General features: G+C 45.4%; 1 protein-coding gene across 1 annotated transcript in view; it reads right to left on the bottom strand.

Moving 5' to 3' along the window:
* HACD4 (3-hydroxyacyl-CoA dehydratase 4) overlaps positions 1 to 6,544 on the bottom strand; it is a 268,024-nt gene extending 261,480 nt beyond the window's left edge. The window contains exon 1 of the mRNA XM_069239081.1: positions 6,313 to 6,544. The gene's annotated coding sequence lies outside the window, so the exon portion shown is untranslated. The remainder of the gene's footprint in view (positions 1 to 6,312) is intronic.
* Positions 6,545 to 19,517: the final 12,973 nt, after the last annotated feature.

Genomic DNA, 19,517 nt, shown 5'->3' with positions numbered 1-19,517 from the left:
CCAGCAAGGGGGTAGACAAGGCCTGGACCACGTGCCAGGATAAACTCCTGGACGTTTTCGGTCCCCTAGCGAGAATATTTGATTTAGCTGAATCAGCCAGATTGGAGGATTCCCCAATCGATCCCTTGGGCCTTTCCCTTTGGACTCAAAGAGCCTTTTGCCTTTTGGGCAATGCGAATTCAGCAATCATTCACGAGAGGCACAAGGGTCTCCTACTCAGGATGGACCCTAAGCTGGCTAACCTGGCTACTCAGGATCCCGGCATCCAGGCCGATGGTAAACTCTTCGGGGATTCGTTCATCAAAGACCTTAGCCGTTTCGTCTCTACCTTCTCGTCTCTGGACAAGGCCCAACAATCATTAAAAAAGGTCTTTAACCAATGGGTTTTTACCGGGGCCGGTAGAGGTAGGAGCCACTTTACCGGCCGCACATACCGGAATCAAGGCTCAAGAGGCTATCCCAACTCCTTCGGTTCCTATTCCCAGGAATTTAAACCCCACTTTCACCCCCAAAGATCAAGGGGCTTCCGCAATCGTGGTCAACGCTTCTCCAATAACCAAGGTAAGCCAACTTTCTGGCCTTCCCATGGGAGGTCGCCTACGCTTCTTCCTTCAAAAATGGAAGTCAATTTCTTCAGACCCATGGGTTCTATCCACTATTCAGGGATACTGTATCGAACTCCTTTCTCCTCCTTACCAGTCCTATCTTCCTCCTCTCCCAAGGTTTTCTCTCGAAATGTCCTCTCTCATTTCTTTAGAAGTTCAATCCCTCTTAGAGAAAAATGCCATTCATACTTGCACCCCAGACCCTTCCAGCTTCATCAGCTCTATCTTCCTCGTCCACAAAAAGAACAAAAAGCTAAGGCCAGTAATCAACCTAAAATCATTCAATCAATTTGTCGTCTATCGACACTTCAAGATGGAAACCATCATCCATCTCAGGGATATTTTACTCCAATTCGATTGGCTGGTCAGACTAGATTTGCAGGATGCATTCCTGACCATTCCTATTCATCCTTCTTACAAAAAATATTTACAATTCCATTGGAATTCAAAAACGTATCACTTTTCCTCCCTTCCATTCGGTCTATCTTCGGCACCTTGGTGCTTCACAAAACTATTGAAACCGGTTGTGGCCTACCTTCGATCCCTGGGCATCAGGCTTATTATCTATCTCGACGATATCCTTATCATGCACCAAAGCAAATCTTCCCTGCTGTCTCATCTCCAGACAACATCCACTCTCCTCGCAGAACTCGGTTTCCTTAAAAATCACAAAAAATCTGTGGTGATTCCTTCTCAACAAATAGAATTTCTGGGCTTCCAGATATACTCGTTATCGGTCTCTCTTCTCCTTCCTCGTTCCAAGGTCACTGCAATCAAAAGAGAGTTGGTTCTAACTCTTCAAAAATACACTATTTCCCTCAGAGCTATTGCAAGGGTTGTCGGCCTTCTCTCCTCTTCGATCCAGGCCATTTTCCCAGGACCGCTACATTACCGCGCCCTCCAGCATCTCAAAATCCTTCATCTCCGTCGAGGGTTGGCCTTCTCCGACCTCGTGTCTCTAGACCAAGAATCTCAAATGGAAATTCAATGGTGGCTATCCCATTTAGAGGCCTGGAACGGCAGATCCATATTCCCCTCTGTGCCCGATCTTGTGTTAGAATCAGATGCAAGTCTCACGGGCTGGGGCGCCCGCTGTGGTTCGATATCGACTGGCGGTATATGGTCCGCAGAGGAGTCCAGATTGCACATAAATTGTTTAGAGCTTCTTGCAGGCTCCTTTGCGATCAGAAGCTTTACGAAAAACAGAGCACGATGCTCCATCCTACTCCGTATGGACAATATATCTGCGGTTCGATACATCAACCACTTAGGAGGCACCAGGTCCAGGTCCCTTGCTCTTCTGGCCAAGAGCCTCTGGGAATTTTGTCTTTCCCACAAATTTTCCCTTCTAGCCGAATATCTCCCAGGCTCCTTGAATTCCAATGCAGACTGGCATTCACGCCATCTCACGGACTCCAGCGATTGGAAACTACACTGCTCAGTCTTTCTTCAAATCGCAAGAAAATGGGGTCCTTTTCAGGTAGATCTCTTTGCGTCCAGACTCAACACTCTGCTTCCACATTTCTTCAGTTGGCGCCCGGATCCTCTGGCCATCGCTACAGACGCTTTCCTCCAAGATTGGTCCAGGACTCTCAATTATGCCTTCCCTCCTTTTATTCTAATCAACAGAGTCTTAAATCAGGTCAGACGTCAAAAGGCGTCCCTTGTCCTGTTAGTCCCCTTCTGGCAATCACAGGTTTGGTTTCCACCCCTCCTCAAACTAACGGTGGACTTTCCAATCTTACTTCTGATGTTTCCGTCCCTTCTCCTGGACCCTTTCGGGTGTCCCCACAATCTAATTCTCAACAAACTGCTAACCCTTTCAGCTTGGAACATCTCCGGTCTACCCAATAGTCCTTCTCTATTTCGTCAGAAGCTTCGGAGTTCATCAATAACGCATTGGCGCCGGGCACAAGGCGAGCCTACAGATCAGCTTGGACTCTTTGGTCAAGCTGGTGTGTGGGAAAATGTGCCAATCCCTTTTCAACAGATTTAAATGTAATTATCAATTTTCTAGCTGCCCAGGCGGGTATGGGTAAGTCCTATTGGACAATAAACCTTTACAGATCTGCTATGTCTATGAACCACTCGAATATTGATGGCAATCCAATCGGGATCCATCCCTTGATTTGTCGTCTCTTAAAAGGTGTGAAACTCTCGAGACCTCCAACCGCCAAATATTCCCATGTCTGGGACGCTTCCCTATTCTTGAATTTACTCCTCTCTTGGCCAGATAATTCAAGCCTTTCTCTTAAAATGCTTTCTGCCAAGCTTACTGTGTTGTTATGCTTAATTTCTATCAAAAGGGTATCGGATGTTAAGTCTTTAGACGCGTCCGCCCGTCAGTTCTTACCCTCGGGTGTTCTATTTCATATTTCCAAACGCACCAAAACCAATTTACATTCTGTCTTCTATCCTTTCTTTCCTGATAAACCAAAACTGTGTGTGGGTCTTTGTTTAAAAGAATATGAAAAAAGAACTGGTAACCTGAGAACGTTCTCTTCCAATCAATTGTTGATTTCCTTTCGCAAACCACACAATCCGGTGGCTTCTGCAACTTTGGCTCGTTGGGTTAAATGGATTATGTCCCTGGCGGGGATAGATATCTCTGTTTTTGGAGCCCATTCTTCTAGGGGAGCTATGGCCTCCAAAGCCTTCGCCCTGGGGTCCAGTTTAGAGGACATTCTCAGGTCAGCAGATTGGTCTAATGACAATGTTTTCAAAACCTTCTATTGTAAACCTGTTAGAACTGCTTCATCATTAGTTATTGACAAGCTTTAACCTTGCATAATAGAGCCTCCGGTCTTGACATAAAATGTAGATTTTCCTAGTAGTTTATGACGGAAAGTCTTAATTTTATTAAAGACACGGAGGCGAATATTATCCCACTGCAGTACCTTCATTAACATGTACTTTCTTTCTCCCTCCCAGCGACTCCTGCATTGCCTCCAGCTTCCGGATAACGCCGCTGGCTCCATCCTCTCATTTTTCAAGAAGAAACCCCTGGATTTTGCATCTCAACCTACTCAAGATCATCTTCCTTCTTCAACGTCCTCTCGGTTTATTGCTGTGGTTCAAGACCTTTGTTCCGTTTCCTTGGCTTTGGCAATTGTTGGACTTATTTACCCTCTGTTTTATGACTCTATTTGACTTGCTCGTTCAAGAAAAAAGGGCTGCTTGCAGTCAAGGGTACTCTCTATGGTTTATGGCCTTTACTGATTGGCCTAGTTTTAGTTCCTGTTTTGCTCCCATTGGCTAGCCTGTTGCTAATCCTCTTGGGAGCTGTAGTTCTTGACTGCTGCTATTCAAAATAAAGTAAGAAAAGAACGCATAATATTCGCCTCCGTGTCTTTAATAAAATTAAGACTTTCCGTCATAAACTACTAGGAAAATCTACATTACAATTCTTTTTATTGTCTTTTACTCACAGGGGAATTGCCTAGTAGCCGCTGGATGCTCCATGACCTGTGGAATCAGGAGAAAAGGCTCTTTGGTAATCTAATAAAAATACCATGCACTTTGGAATATGTTGGCTAAGCATACATAACTGAAATAGAAAATCACTGTGGTAATAACAGTAACAGCTAAAGTTGCTAAATAATGCACTTTCAAAAGTAGGCATTTCATAATATTTTTCAAAATGTATCAACCATAGCTATGAATTAGAAATAATAATTTGATGCTTTCTTTACAAATGTTATGCTTAATGTTTTATTTGATACTCTAAAGGAGGCAAACGAGCTTGTCATAGCACTCTTGGTATGTTCACATTATCATGGCGTACACACTGTTCTGACCGATACTGTCTGAGGTGGAAAACATTCCATGAACGTCTCATCAGGTATGGCACTCACAATACTGACGGTGGTATGGAAGCTATGCATAATGCTCAGACTTATCACACACAAGTCTATTTTTGCAAGTAAGTGACACCTCCGGTCAGAAAGCTTCTATAGCTCACAACAAAAAGTTCCCACCCACAACTACAGACGGTCAGACACCTAAAGCCCACAACTCCACCTGCCACACATTATGGACTGGCTCACAACTGAACATAACTAGCTGGGGAGACCAGTAGAAGTAGGAAGCCAGAGTCAGAAGTCAGTATTTGGTCTACCACTGCACAGGCATGTTTTTCAAACTTTTCAAGCAAATGAAATGACCACAAGGCCTAATGTTAAAATAATTTTGTTTTTGGTTACTTTATTGGTCATAGAGAGGCCACATAGTACAAAAACGTGATGCATGTTGTCATTCAGAATGGAAAGTGGACAACCACTTTAAAAATATGAACTACTTCTTGGTATAAGTGTCTTAAACAGTGCTCAATTTGTAAATAAAAACGTGCCGGTGCCCAAAGCTATCCTCAGAAACACGCTGCTGCTGCAATTAAATGTGCGAGCAGAGACTACTGAGGCAGCGTAATCTTAAAGCCTTCTGGACCTCTTTAATCCATTTACAGCAAATCCATGCCCCTTCAACTCACTCTTGCAGCTGCTTTCTCCCTTTGTGAAGCTTTTTTTATTTTTCCCTCCCTCTGTCTTTCCAATTAGTGTCTTTTGCTCGCAGTAATTGTTTGATGCAGAAAAATAAGAGCCGATGTCCCGCACCAGAAACCACCGGCTCAAATTAAGCAATAGTTTTATATGCCAGAACATGGTGTAAATGCAGGCGAGTCATTCATTTGTTTCCTCTTGCCGTTTTGAGGAATAGAAGGAGAAAGAGGTGGTCTATCGGGCCCAAACATACAGTTTAAGTACAAATCCAATGCCCTCTTTATTTTTCATGTGCTGGTGTTCGCAGGGGTTTGCCGAACATGCGTCTACTTGCCTGAAATGGAGTTCGGGGACTAGAATACTGCAAGAACTAGAATCCGACCTGTTCCAGTGGACCTGTGCCAGGTTCTCAGTGAGATGCTGTCACGAAGACTCACCCATCTATGTCGCAACACCAGGGAGTTCCGGAATCGGAATGAGAAAGCCGCTTCCCAACTCTAAAGTGGTTCGAGCTTCCACGAGCCTACCAGTGTTACCCACACGGGCGCCTCTGTGGCATTTCCCCATGCAAGGTGTTCGGAAGTAGCAGAATGTGGTGTGCTTGCTACACGCTACCACGCTCAAGAAATAATCAAATAAACGAGTTCCTACACATTCGCATGAATATCGATTTGTGACGAATGAACGAACCCACGATGTAAGTATGATGTGAAATAAAATAACTGCTATATTTGAAGAATTGGAAATCTAGCTCTGACAGATATGTATGGATTTTTCCTGAATTGAATTGTAATACGCGGGTTTTGAACTTTGGGGCTGCACATGTTCAGTGAAAAAATAAACAATTAAAAATACAAAATGAAACCAAAAGACGCTAAGAAGTAACTCCAAAACGCGAATGAAATGTTTACTACAACAGTTCAAATATGCCAACATCAATGGGTTTAAATGAAAACCACTTTTAACCGGTCAGCTAAAATTTACAACAGGAGAATGCAGAAGGAACACGCAGCCAAGTGAGAACAAGACATTATCCTTCCCAGTATGCTACTTTTGTCACACAGATATGTTTTTAAGTGTGTCAATAATAAATAACTCAAACAAGAATTTAATACTTGCAAACCAAGCTGTGTGACTATTAAAGAGGAACTCGCCGAGTGATTAGTGGTGTGGTACCGCTCCCTCCCAGACACAAACAGGGTGGTGCTTACCTCCAAAACACCCTTCTTCCCCAGGGAATAACTTGCAGCAGTCCTGTCCTGGTCTGCCTCTGGGAGGTTTACAGAAGTCCCAAAATGAGCCAGCACCGCAGTTGACAAATGACACCGTTTATTTCAAACCCAATAAACCCAACGAGACCACTGAAATCTGTTCACGCGAGGAGTTGGCAGCTAGTTTCAGAAACTCCTGTGTTTTGGTAACTCCCAGAACCGTGCAGTTCGAGACATGCTCGCTCGGCGGGGGAGGCTCCCCCTCTAACACGCCCTCTTGGCTCGCCCGCCCCATGACACACACACGGATTTTTAACATTCCAGAAAGGAACACTTTATTGTATTATCTCCGGGGTTCTCCGAGCAAGCAAGGGGGTGACTGGTTTCTGAAATGTGCATTACCCTCTCAGTTATCCCCATGGCCTCCATCTACAGCACCACTACTTTCCGGTTCTACCTTTTGAAAGGACATGATGTTTTTGAAGCCTGGCTCCTTTGCCCCCTCTGCTGTTCAGTTTAAACCACTTAAAAGTCTGCAGCAGTCGGGACATACTTACAGTGACACCAATTGCACGTGTAAAAGGTCATTTATTTAGGACAGGATTTAATCCGGATTACATCATTTAACTTTCAACATTTACCCCAACTTTAACAGAACGCCAACCCTTTAGATTTCCTCCCTCATCTTTTTCACTTAAAAATCCGCATTCGCTTCCACTCCCCTAGACACTCCCTTTTTCCTTTCATGCCCTACTTGCTTCATGCATCCCCCCTAGTCTGATCCTTCACCTGCTTGTTATTTCACGTTGGAAGGGTGGCCTAGCCAGCATCTGGTACTCCACCCTCCCCCATCTACTGCCTTGCCCTAATGTCTCCACCTGCCCTAACTGACATTCAACCTCCTTCTCTAGCCCCCTTTGCCCTAACGCCTTGCTCTACCAGTTCTCCTCACTAGCTTTGCCAAATGCCGGGTGGGTGGGCGGCCAAATTCCGCCCGCTTGCAAGTCGGCATGGAAAGAGGTCACTCCCTCCCCCTACACCCTTTTTAACCCTTTCCCCTAGTCCCTCCCCCACTTACCTGCAGCCTATCCTGTGCCACGGCGCCACTTCCTGTCCTCCCGAATGTGCCTACGGAGAGACTAGCGCGAGTCTCTCCCTCCGCAGGTCCCTCCATCAGGACATACTTACAGTGACACCAATTGCAAGTGTAAAAGGTCATTTATTTAGGACAGGATTTAAACCGAATTACATCATTTAACTTTCAACATCTACCCCAACTTTAACAGAACTCCAACCCTTTAGATTTCCTCGCTCATCTTTTTCACTTCCAAATCTGCATTTCGCTTCCACTCCCCTAGACACTTCCTTTTTCCTTTCATGCCCTACTTGCTTCATGCATCCCCCCAGTCTGATCCTTCACCTGCTTGTTATTTCTCCTTGGAAGGGTGGCCAAGCCCACATCTGGCTCTCCACCCTCCCCATCTACTGCCAACCAGCAAAACCCACGTGGCGTTTTGCTGCCCCACCCTGAAAAACTTTGAACACATTACTGCAACCCTCAAGAACTTATGCTTGGTCTCTGAACCACAACTTCTCTCCCCACAGCTCCCCCACCAATAACCTCAATTCTGTCAAATAATATGCATTTCCCAACTGAGACAAATGCACCCCGTCCGCTCTGAACAGTGCCTCATCTTCTTCCTTGATGTCCTCATGTTTCAAAACTTTTATCCCCTGCGACCAACAAAATACCCTCATGGCCCTGTTCAGCTTCTTGCGAGACCACTCCATGGCTCCATGTTTTACTGCCCCTCTCCAAACTCGTCTGGGCACAAACTCAGTCCATACCAAACAAGTATCAAGAGGAGTTCCAAATCTCTATGCATGTGTTGCAGTAGTGTGAGCCCCGATAATTTCACCAAGTCATTTTCCTGCAGGTGAATCAGCAGCAAATCAGGGCATCCCCAGCTCGGCAAACTAGCAGTAATAAATGGAAGCAGGCTTCCCCACCCCATGCAGCTTTTGCCCCACCAGCAAACTTTGTGGTGTCTGCTTGGGAGTCCAAGCGCCCGGCCATAAATCTGCTTTTCCGCAAACTTCGGCGCTCAGTGTATAAAGGAATGGCCGACCAGCCATGTTACCATCTTGTCCTTCTGTGGGCCTGACACACACCCTGTAAAGAAAAAGAGCTGTAAAAGTTGTCCCGGAACTAAAAAAAAACCTTTCCCACCCAATGTTGATTCAAATAACCCTCCCCATTTTTACCACTAACACCCGCGGCCCGGTTGGGGATTAGAAATCACTACTTCCCTTAGTCCGGCGCCTCCGTTAAGTTGATGGGTATATCGGAGCTGCATTTAGACGTCCGTATGCCACATTCTTAGGTCTTTTATCATTAACTGGTTTGGTAACTAGGTTTTAGTAACTTCTGAGCTCACTCCCCCATTGGGCATTGATTTTAGGCTCTTTACAAGGGATATTTTCCATCCTCACAATGCACTATGTTATACTGCAATGAATAATGGTTTTTGATAACAAATAGTGGTTTATTATGACTGATGTTTCACTGGACATTGATAGAACTGTCAACACAATGGATTTAAGCTGTCGTAGATGCATAAGACGATTAGAATTGATACTTGATTATAGGTGTTCTATTTTTTGTTATTTTTGCAACAAAACTACTGTTAACATTAATTTTTATGACTACCATAAACATAGAATGTCAGTTCCAGTTCCTGACATGCAATTCCTAGGAGCTTTATCCTGATACCGGGGATGGTAAGCCTAATCTATTTATATATTTTTGTGAATTATGCACTGAATTATTATATTCACTATGTTCAATTTACCTTGGACTACACTTTCTATATGTGTCCTTTGATTTCATTTTTTAGGGCGACCTTATTTGACATAGCAAATACACAAAAGTAAGTGACTGTTTTTGTATTTCTTTCCCTAGTGGGGCTCATATTAATTTATTTTTGGAGAAGTTAAAATTCTTTTTGGTCCTGATGAAGAGTCATTGGATCCGGCTGGACCACCAGACGCGAAACATGTAGACCTGATGACTAGAGGCACGATAATTGGTTTAATCCTCTTGTATAATTGTTGGGAGCACGTGAGCATTATCACTCACCTTTTGACTCTCACTCTGTTTTTAATCTTCTTCTCCATCTCATTAGCACTGATTAAATTTATGTTTAATATTATTTGATGGATAACCAATTTAAATTTTTCATTCTCTCCATTGTTGCTCGGGTACTTGAATTTTGGTACTCCTGCTGTATGATCTGATTCCACCTGCTACTATTAGAGCAAAACGGTTAAGAGCCCCCCTCGGGGAGCCGGTTAGGCATTGCAGTACCGGCCTAACGAGGAGCTTCCCCAATGATGAAACTAGTCATCTAGTGTGATGCTTGAGGGTTCTCGCTCCTGTTGAATTAGGTCTTCCTTCTCTTATTGATTGGAACAGTGTATCTCTTTTTTCTTTGGAATTTGTATTGGGAGACTGTACACTGGACCATTAACCTCCTGGTCCCTCTCTTGTTCCTTGTTTCATGTACAGCAGCTTTGCTGTGGGACCTAATAGTAGTTTTCTAATTAAAAACTATTCTCACTAATCATCAGACCTCGCAGAGATCCTTATCATGGATGACTTCCAGGGTCTGAGTTATGATGATGATATGGTGTCAGCCATACTGCAGGCACCATCTATTCTCGATAGTGATGGATCTGCTCCATCGGGTAGTCTCAAGGAAGATTGGAACAAACTCTCAACCTTGAAACGAGAATTAATAAAGACAGTCATGCATGGGACCATCATGACGGAGTACTTACGTGCAAATATAGCGCCTAATGGCTTGTTAGTGTCAAATATTCCGAGAGTCTTCTTACAAGATCTAGCCTTTAGAAAAGACTGGGCACAGATCGCATGGAAGTGTACCAGAGATTGGCTGGTACTGATCATTAACACTTCCAAACGCATTGCTGACTCCATTACTGTTCAAATCAGTGCCATGGAAAATACTCTGAAGACAACAGTTACATTGACTACTTTTAAAAGCCGCCTCGCAGAAATTACCTCTGAACTGAATGAGACGAAAGAGTTTTTAACTCAGCAAAAAATCACTAAACTTCAGAAGGACATAGTTAAGTTCAGCAGGGAGAAGGTTTATCCTTACATTAAGGATGATTATGATATAGATACTCAGTCTCGGTCCTCTGATGAATCAACCTCTTCTCATAAAAAGCCACGTAACTTTAGTAGTGGCTCATCATAAGACGGTTGGAGCACTGATGAAAATGTACCACAACCTTTCTATAGTTACCCCTCCTATCCTGTGAGTCACTCTATGCCTTGGCAACCACCTTATCCGTTTTTTCAACCTCGTCCCATGATGCCATTTGTGCCTTTTTTAGGCCGCGGCCGGGGCAGAGGCAGAAGAAGAGGAAGAGGGAGACAAGTACAATGGTCGAGTGAAGAACCACAAATGGTCACCAGAAGTCAATCAAAGAACCCCACGCAGAGTACTTAGTTGTCAATCTGTCCAAGAGAGAACTCACAGTGGACGAATCCAATGTCCTTAATAGAGGTCTTGGCTTTGTACCAAATGAGGATTTTTTCAGTTTACATATAGAACTAACTCAGTTCTTTCGGAAAATCCACCTCCACGTGTTCTTTAAAGACAGACCAACTGAACCACAAGTCTTAGACTCAGGCCTAAAAAAACTTCAACCTTCGTACCATCATCAACTATGATGCTGAGTGAAGTTTTGACTTTTGAGAAAGCTGTATTAGCCGATGTGTCTCGTTTATGTCCTAAACGTTCTTACATCAACATTCCTAATAGAGAGAGGCAAGCTTTACAACATCTAGCAATTGACCCAGATATCGTTATTAAACAGGCTGACAAAGGCGGTGCAATTGTGATTATGGACACAGCTGATTATAAATGTGAATGTTTACGTCTTTTGAGTGACACCACCTATTACACTAAGGGCCGTATTTATACTCCGTTTGCGCCGAATTTGCGTCGTTTTTTTCGACGCAAATTCGACGCTAAACTAACGCCAACTAACGCCATATTTATACTATGGCGTTAGAGGCGAATAGCGCCAAAGTTCCCGGAATGTGCGTCATTTTTTAGCGTGAACCCCTTCCTTGCGTTAATGATATGCAAGGGAGGCGTTCCCGTCTAAAAAATGACTCCCAGGCCTTTACGTGGTATTTATACTCCCGGGCAAAAGAGACGCCCGGGAGTGGGCGTGGCTAAAAACGGCGCATTTGCGCCGCTTTTTAACGCCTGGGTCAGGCATGGCGTTAAGGGACAAGTGGGCTCAAAATGAGCCCAGAGTGCCCTCCCCTGCCCCCAGGGACCCCCCCTGCCACCCTTGCCCACCCCAGGAGGACACCCAAGGCTGGAGGGACCCACCCCAGGGACATTCAGGTAAGTTCAGGTAAGTATTTTTTTTTTTTTTTTTAATAATTTTTTTTGGCATAGGGGGGCCTGATTTGTGCCCCCCTACATGCCACTATGCCCAATGACCATGCCCAGGGGACAGAAGTCCCCTGGGCATGGCCATTGGGCAAGGGGGCATGACTCCTATCTTTACAATGATAGGAGTCATGTTGATGGGGGATGGGCGCCGTTAAAAAATGGCGCAAGTCGGGTTAAGACGATTTTTTCGACGTAACCTGACTTGCCCCATTTTAAGACGCCCATACGCCATTTTCCCCCTACGCCGGCGCTGTCTGGTCTACGTGGTTTTTTCCCACGCAAACCAGGCAGCGCCGGTCTGATTGCGCCGTCTAACGCCATTCCATAAATACGGCGCCCGCATGGCGCTTCAGAATGGCGTTAGACGGCGCAAAACTTTTTGACGCTAAACTGCGTTAGCGCAGTTTAGCGTCAAAAAGTATAAATATGGGCCTAAGATTACTAGTGATCCAACTAGGAGACTGCAAATCCAGATTAGATGCCTCCTGGAGGAAGCTAGGAATAATTCATGGATTTCCTCTAAGGAGGCATAGTTCCTTGACACGGTTCATCCCAGAACTCCTTATTTTTACTGTCTACCCAAGATTCACAAGGGCGTAAGACCCCCTCCAGGACGACCAATAGTATCAGGTATAGGTTCGGTCCTTGAACCACTGTCAATCTTCTGTGACCATTTCTTACAGCCCTTAGTGAGAAATTCCTCCACTTTTTTACAGGACACTAAGGATGTCCTCAATCTGATCGAATCCATCAATCGCACTGGGGATATACAAGGTATTATTACCTTAGACGTAGAAGCATTATATACAAATATCCCCCAGGAGGCTACTCTGCAGGTTGTGGAATCAGCACTTCTGAATACTTCTATACCCCGTTCCACCCCTATAGCTTTTATCATGCAGTGTGCCACCTTGGCCCTGACAGAGAACTATTTTGAATTTGAGGAACAATTCTTTCATCAGATTAGGGGTACACATCGATGGGCAGTACTTTTGCGCCTAGCCTAGCCTGTTTATATATGTATGACTTTGAGAAAAAATTCATTCTGTCACAATCTAACCCTTTTCATAATGACATAAAACTATGGAGGTGCTATATAGACGATATTCTGGTCATATGGCAAGGACCGTTGTCAAAAGCAGATGAATTCACTACCTGAGTAAATTCCCTTGATCCTTACTTGAATTTCACGGCCACAATATCATCAACCCGCTTACCTTTCCTTGATTTGATGATTAACATTGATGATAATGGCCTATTGACAACTAGTACATATCACAAACCTACAGACCGTAATAGCCTTCTGTTGTATGAGAGTCACCATCCTAAGGCTCTAAGAGACAATCTACCCGTGGGCCAGTTCCTACGGCTCAGACGAAACTGTAGTTCCACACAAGACTTTGACCAACAAGCTAGTACTCTTCAAATAAAACTTTATGAACGACACTATCCACAAAAAATTGTGAATATGGCACGTAAGAGAGCAAAAAATAATGATAGGGAATGTCTATTGGCAACTAAGGACAAGGTCCCTCAGACACGAATAACTTGTGTCTCCACATTTACTCCACTGTCTAATGATATAAAAAAAACTGGTCAATAAACGCTGGTCGATATTGGAGAGTGGTGGGACTATAATGCCAAAACCACTATTTGCTTTCAAACGCACTTCTAATATTAAAGACATAGGGGATCATTCTGACCCTGGTGGTAAAAACCGCCAGGGCCAACGACCGCGGGAGCACCGCCAACAGGCTGGCGGTGCTCCCATTGGCATTCTGACCGCGGCGGTACAGCCGCGGTCAGAAACGGGAAACCGGCGGTGTACTGCCGGTTTCCCGCTGCCCTGGGGAATCCTCCATGGCGGCGCAGCTTGCTGCGCCGCCATGGGGATTCCGAGCCCCATACCGCCATCCTGTTCCTGGCGGTTTTGGCCACCAGGAAGAGAATGGCGGTATGGGGTGTCGTGGGGCCCCCGTAACAGGGCCCCATAAAGATTTTCAGTGTCTGCCGTGCAGACACTGAAAATCGCGACGGGTGCAACTGCACCCGTCGCACCCCTTCCACTCCGCCGGCTCCATTCGGAGCCGGCATCCTCATGGAAGGGTGTTTCCCGCTGGGCTGGCGGGCGGCCTTCTGGCGGTCGCCCGCCAGCCCAGCGGGAAACCCAGAATACCCGCGGCGGTCTTTTGACCGCGCAGCGGTATTCTGGCGGGCCCCGCCAGGCTGGCGGCTACCGCCGCCGGCCAGGGTCAGAATGAGGCCCATAGTGGTTCATACTCGTCCACGTGTCCCTTATGACATTCCTACACAAAGAACATTGTGGGACCTTCCCCCAGTCGAAGGCCATTATCCCTGTGGTAATTGCAATGTGTGTAAATTGACTAGACAAACAACATCATTAGACCTTGACCCTATAGGGAAGTGGCACCTAAGAAAACACACGAACTGTAACTCTAAGAATTGCATCTACATGATTACGTGTCCGTGCGGACTACGCTATATTGGAATGACAACACGTCCCGTTAAGATACGTATTAATGAACATAGGAGCAATATCAGATGCCACAGGGTGACTACTAAACTTTGTGCGCATTTCTTAGACGCTCCTCATACCCCAGATGACCTTTGGTGGGTGATCTTGGAAGCCCCCAGAGTCAGATCGAATGTTTCTGATCTCCTTTTCAGAATTGAACAACGCTGGATTTTTAAATTAGGGACCTCCATCCGGGGACTGAACGATGATATCCCGTGGACTACACTTTCATCGTAACTTTCTCAGCCTATGGAATTGCTTTTAGGATATTGGCATTCCGAAAAAAAAACCTTTATAACCAAAAGTGTACCTATTTCTAATAGACATTTTTTTATGTCACTACCTTTTGCATTATGAATACATACATTTTTCACATGTTCCATAGTGGTCAAGTTTTCCTTTTTGAGTCTATTTGATAGCACAATATGCTAATTCTCGATTAACAAGACTGTTTCCTCGGGTTTGATACACACAAATAATATGAGGTATCGGCCCCTCGATCTAGACCAGTCCGTCTTCTATTTTTAGCATTCTTCCACGTAGTCCGTCTTGTATTTCCATTATTCTTTACACACGTGCGAGCCGGTCATTTTTTTCCGGGTTCTCGCGTCAACATATAAAAACCTCGCCAATCGCCCAGCCACTTGCTATTGGGAACGCTGTCAGGCGGGTAGGTGTAATGGCCTACGAACGACTGCATCAATGTAAGTGAAAACCCTACCCATTTTTACCACTAACTCCCGCGGCCCAGTTGGGGATTAGAAATCACTACTTACCTTAGTCCGGCGCCTCCGTTAAGTTGATGGGTATATTGGAGCCGCAATCAGACGTCCGTATGCCACATTCTTAGGTCTTTTATCATTAATTGGTTTGGTAACTAGGTTTTAGTAACTTCTAAGCTCACTCCCCCATTGGGCATTGATTTTAGGCTCTTTACAAGGGATATTTTCCATCCTCACCATGCACTATGTTATACTGCAACGAATAATGGTTTTTGATAACAAATAGTGGTTTATTATGACTAATGTTTCACTGGACAGTGATAGAACTGTCATCACAATGGATTTCAGCTGTCATAGATGCATAAGACGATTAGAATTGATACTTGATTATAGGTGTTCTATTTTTCGTTATTTTTGTGCAACAAAACTACTGTTAACATTAATTTTTATGACTACCATAAAAATAGAATGTCAGTTCCAGTTCCTGACATGCGATTCCTAGGAGCTTTATTCTGATACCGGGGATGGTAAGCCTAATCTACTTATATCTTTTTGTGAATTATGCACTGAATTATTATATTCACTATGTTCAATTTACCTTGGACTACACTTTCTATATGTGTCCTTTGATTTCATTTTTTAGGGCGACCTTATTTGACATAGCAAATACACAAAAGTAAGTGACTGTTTTTGTATTCCTTTCCCTAGTAGGGCTCATATTAATTTATATTTTGGAGAAGTTAAAATTCTTTTTGGTCCTGATGAAGCGTCATTGGATTCGGCTGGACCACCAGACGCGAAACATGTAGACCTGATGACTAGAGGCACGATAATTGGTTTAATCCTCTTGTATAATTGTTGGGAGCACGTGAGCATTATCACTCACCTTTTGACTCTCACTCTGTTTTTAATCTTGGTCTCCATCTCATTAGCACTGATTAAATTTATGATTAATATTATTTGATGGATACCCAATTTAAATTTTTCATTCTCTCCATTGTTGCTTGGGTACTTGAATTTTGGTACTCCTGCTGTATGATCTGATTCCACATGCTACTATTAGAGCAACACGGTTAAGAGCCCCCCTCGGGGAGCCTGTTAGGCATTGCAGTGCCGGCCTAACGAGGAGCTTCCCCAATGATGAAACTAGTCATCCAGTGTGATGCTTGAGGGTTCTCGCTCCTGTTGAATTAGGTCTTCCTTCTCTTATTGATTGGAACAGTGTACCTCTTTTTTCTTTGGAATTTGTATTGGGAGACTGTACACTGGACCATTAACCTCCCGGTCCCTCTCTTGTTCCTTGATTCAAATAACTACCCAGCCTGACTCCAATACTGAACCTTACTATGGCCTAACATAGCATTTGCAGCATCTAGATTTCCATCTACCTATGGCTGCCGTAGCTGCGCCAATCCTGAATGAATGCATGCCAAAATCCAGTGGGCGACGACCTGTCCACTTCAGCACCATCCTCAGAACCTGCAATATCTGGAAGCTAGTAAGCTTAGCCCCTGTCTTATGCACAAAAACCCCACTCTCACCCATTAGGCGTTGTATACCCTTAAAACTCAACCACTCCCCAACCGGGCACGCCGTCTCATCGCCACCTTTGTCCAACCATACCCATTTTCCTTTCCCCAGCTGATCAGTCTTAGACCGCCTGAGCCAAATTCCCAACCGGTCCCTGTGCATGTAAACCTCTTTTATTCTCACCCCTACTCCCCTTCCCACCCCCAGCAGTTCAGACACCCGAAAAGCCCCCAAAAACATCCAAACCATACACAAACCAAACAACGCCAACTCGTAGTCGTCCTCGCAGCATACCGGCAGCACATGCAAAAGTAGCTCAAAGGTGATAGGCTCTTTAGCGGACCTACCCGAACCTGCCCTGCCCCAGACTTTCAGCATCTTGCCCAGCAAGTCATTATGCGCTGGATCAGACCCAAAAAAGAGTTTCCCATAGAAAGAGACCCCATCCAATTTACCCCCAATGGTCACGGGAGATAAACATCCTCCAATCAGAAATAGTACAAAATGCAAAGCGCGTGCCTCAAGCTCTTGGTGTCCCTGTGACCAAAAATTGCCTGAAAACAACTCAAAAGATTGAAACTCCAACCATGCCAGCCTGTAACTCCGCCGAGTGGATTCCTCTAAGGACATCTCCGCCAGCCCAGTGTTCATCACGCCCCCCACTCCCAAATGTCTGCCTGGACAGCAGTCTTGTTCAGCTCTGTTCCTGGCGCCAAAGTGCGAAAACGTTGCCACTGTGAACGAGACAGGGAATCTGCAATCTCGTTATACACCCCGGTATGTGCGCAGCTTTGAAAACAACATTTAATGACAGACAACGCAACATAAACTGGCGCAACAATCGCAAAACCCTAAGGTCCCTTGCACGCTGTCTGTTGACTAGTTCAACAACTGTCATATTGTCCACCCTAAAAACCACCGTCCTGTTCGCTAGTTCGTGTCCCCATACTGCCAGAGCCACCAAGAGTGGGAAAAACTCGAGGAAAGCGATGCTCCTCCCTTGCTGTAACCAACGCGCGGGCCATTTTTCTGCACACCATCTCCCATCCCAGAAAAGCCTGAAGCCAGAAGCTCTAGCCACACCATATTGATGTCGCAGAAAAGCATGGATACGCCATTGAAATCTGTTAAAAAGGTTTCTCACACCTTAACGTCCTCTCTCAAACCTACTGACACCCGAATCCTATGGTGCGGCAGCACCGCTCCTGACATGGCTAACCCCAATCGCCTACAAAACGTCCTTCCTCCCCTCTCTACCCTACAAGCAAAATTAAGGTATCCCAGGAGCTTCTGCGCTGTCCTCAGATCAATCTTTCGAAACACTCTCACTGCACCTAGAAAGTCCAACAACTCTTTAACCTTTGGCACCGGTAATCTGGCTACCAAGGTGTTCGCGTCTAATTCTACACCCAGAAAGGTGAGGACTGATAACGGCCCTTCCGTCTTCTCTGGAGCTAGGGGCACCCCCACCTGTTGTGTCATTTCCTGAAAGGCCGCCAATGCTCGCCCACAGGCCCCAGAAGTGGCTGTTCCTACAAAAAGAAAATCATCCAATTAATGAGTCACCATCCGGTGCCCGCTCTGTCCGACAAAAACCCACTGCAAAAAGGTACGGAAGGTTTCGAATAGTGCGCATGATATAGCACAACCCATGGGCAGCACCCTGTCAACGTAAATGGCCCCATCCAGCTGCATACCTAGAAGGCCAAAATCCTCTGGATGTATTGGCAGTAGCCTGAAAGTGGACTGAATATCGCATTTTGCTAGTTCGGCCCCCTGACCACACACCCTGACCAACTTAATGGCATCATTTACTGATACGTAAACCACCCTAGTGTCTTCAGGTGAAATAAAGTAATTAACAGACGCGCCCTCCGGCCAGGACAAATGATGAATCAGGCGAAACTCGTCTGGGACCTTTTTCGGCACCACCCCCAAAGGGGATATCATTAACTCTGAACTTGGTCAATCATAGTAGGGGCCTGCAATTCTGCCTAAAGACACTTCTTTTGCCAGTTTGTCCCAGACCACCTGTGGCTGTTCCTTGGCTGACCGCAAATTGTCAGCCCATCTCTTTCCCTTAGGTCCTTGATAACCTACCCGGAAACCTTCTCGGAAACCCCACTCTAGTTTACAGGCCTTGTCGGAATCTGGGTAAAGTCGTAACCAAGGCAACAGGGCCTCCAGCCTAATTGGCGTAGGACACTTTTGGTGCAGGAGCGCCTTGCATGCCTCGACCTTTGGATGACCTCCACTGCTCTGCTGAGCTGGAGAGGGAGAAACACTGGGTGACCGGATGACGACCCCCGCACTTGGAGCAGTCATGCTTGAACCTTTATGGTTGCCTGGAACAAAAACCTTTGTTGAAATTCCAGCATGCCCCTGTGGTGGACACCTGGGGCCGTGGACTCCCCCCATCCCTCCCAGGGCGGGATGGGCCTGAAGAGGCTTGTAGACTACTGGTAAGCCGCTGGCCGTGTGCGTAGACGCAAAGGATTGTGTGGACACCATCGACTGCATCCACAGTTCTGGATCTATGTCACCCCATGGCCTATCTGGATTGACGCTCACCCTAGCCCTGAATTCCTCGTCGTAACTCCACCAGGCAAAACCACCAAAATGCATCTGAGCCTTCCGTATGATGTCCATATACTTGAACAGCGCTATGGCTCTATCTGGGAATTATTCACAATATATACTGGCAAAGATCAAAAAGGCCTACGTCCAATTATCCATATTGATTGGAACTCTTGGCCTACGTGCCAATTCCCACTCCTCTTCCTTGGAGCCTTCTTTGGCCTGTATATCCCTGTGTAGCAGTTTAAAAGAGTCCACATATTTGTGTTTCCAAATTCCCGCTTTTGTTTTGTCCGCTATATGTGAGCCCAGGGGCATGGCCAGACCCATATATGGAAG

Source organism: Pleurodeles waltl, chromosome 1_2 (assembly GCF_031143425.1).
Source record: "Pleurodeles waltl isolate 20211129_DDA chromosome 1_2, aPleWal1.hap1.20221129, whole genome shotgun sequence".
Lineage (NCBI taxonomy): Eukaryota > Metazoa > Chordata > Amphibia > Caudata > Salamandridae > Pleurodeles > Pleurodeles waltl.
The sequence above is the reverse complement of the archived record's forward strand: the minus strand, read 5'-3'. Positions and strand labels throughout refer to the sequence as shown.